We start from the raw sequence: 1,651 nt of genomic DNA, 5'->3' as shown, positions 1-1,651 counted from the left end.
ATCTTAGGCTCTGATATGTCTCTATTTGTTCATGATGTCTAATCTTGATTAGATCTTCTCCCATCAAATATTCGAAAGAATTAAAATAAATCCATTAAATAATTAATTTTAAACTTATGTTCGAATTCATACTTTCAGAAAATCTCATCCTCAAATATTTAATTACACGATAATAATAATTTTATATACTTAAATCGGGTTTGATACTATTTCATGGTCCACCATACTAATGTCTTAATAAAATAGAATAAATGGTAGTTGAATAGATATTTTGTTAACATTAGGGATCGATTGGGCTTTTTCATCACAGGCAAATAAACAGAGTCTTGAGTCTCAGGACAGATATTGTATTATTGATTTTCTTTAAAGGAAGAAGGATTTTTATTTAATATGGCTTCGAGGTCTCTCTCATTCGTAAATGTTTTTTCACTACACAACTCAACACGAGATTCAAGCAAGCAATTTTTGAAGTAGAGTGCTACACTTAAAGTGTCTCAATGGTATTGATGTGAAACTGAGAATTTGTACCCACACTTCAATATTGCAGTCAAGAATTCTTGCAGTTTACAAATGACAACAAAAACAACACTAGTGTAGTATGCACGTTAACTAGAAGATGTCATTCCTCCTCATCGCTAGACTCAATTTCGAGCGACTCCAACTTTCATAAAAAACCCTCTAACTCCTCCTCCGCCGAACCAATCGTTTCTCATCTGCGTCGAACCAGCAACAACAAACAACGTAGCGCCACCATGTTACGACATGATTCGCGAGCTTGCATCAATGGACAAAGTGAAGAAATAAAACATTTAACTCACAAAGTAAGGGTAGCCTTTATTGATGCCAACTCTTGAGGAGCACTCTCCATGAAAGATGTGTATAGTACAGAACAAAAACACCACATTCCTCACCATTTCTCTGCTGTGGAACCTGAATTTCAATTTTTTTTTTAAGAAACAGAGAACGTATTACAGTTTAAGTCATTTATAAACGTTCATACTCGAGGACATTGCTACCTCGGGAACCAAAAGGGGAATGTCATTAATCAGCTTTATGTTCTCATGTCTATCCTGTGTTTCGAATATGTCCACGACGAAACTGTGAATTGTAAAAGCATTTTAAGTGAATCATGAAATAAAGTGGGCATTTTAAAGTATCATCCATACTCAAAAGTACCTTCGTATAAGGGGCTCGAGTCTCATAGGATCCAACGCACGCAGCGAGTCGAGCAGCAGCATACATGGAGTCCTGGTTCCGGATTTCAGGCTTTCACCAAAGTGACACATGATCAAGAGATACCAGTGAGACCTAATAAAATAGTGCATGATTAGTCCGTACCGAATGGGATGCCCTTAAGGGCAGGCAGGCAATGCAAGGTTTTGTTGTAAGAAGGTTGCATACCACATGACAATGGGAACAAAAACATATGTTTTCGAAAATATGTTCCCTTCTTGATCCAAGTCAGTACCCTATCTCTAAAACATCGTTATTGTACATGCAAAACCATAGACAGTTTAAGTATGTGCACCGACCCATCTGAAACAACCACATAGATCACGAGTCCACGGCGTTGTATCTTCTCAACAAACAAAAACAGGAAAAATAAAATTTAGAGATTTTGCTAAGCAAGCCCTTTAATTAACTCAAAAGT

At 36.6% G+C, this 1,651-nt stretch overlaps 1 long non-coding RNA gene across 1 annotated transcript; it reads right to left on the bottom strand.

Annotated features, from left to right (window-relative positions):
* Positions 1 to 894: 894 nt before the first annotated feature.
* LOC142552504 (uncharacterized) lies at positions 895 to 1,443 on the bottom strand. The gene is made up of 3 exons (XR_012821816.1): positions 1,402 to 1,443; positions 1,177 to 1,308; positions 895 to 1,098 (listed from the first exon to the last, which is right to left on the bottom strand). It is a non-coding gene; the product is annotated as an uncharacterized LOC142552504 (long non-coding RNA).
* Positions 1,444 to 1,651: the final 208 nt, after the last annotated feature.

This window comes from Primulina tabacum, chromosome 8 (assembly GCF_025594145.1).
Source record: "Primulina tabacum isolate GXHZ01 chromosome 8, ASM2559414v2, whole genome shotgun sequence".
Lineage (NCBI taxonomy): Eukaryota > Viridiplantae > Streptophyta > Magnoliopsida > Lamiales > Gesneriaceae > Primulina > Primulina tabacum.
This window is presented reverse-complemented; position numbering and strand designations above follow the sequence as displayed.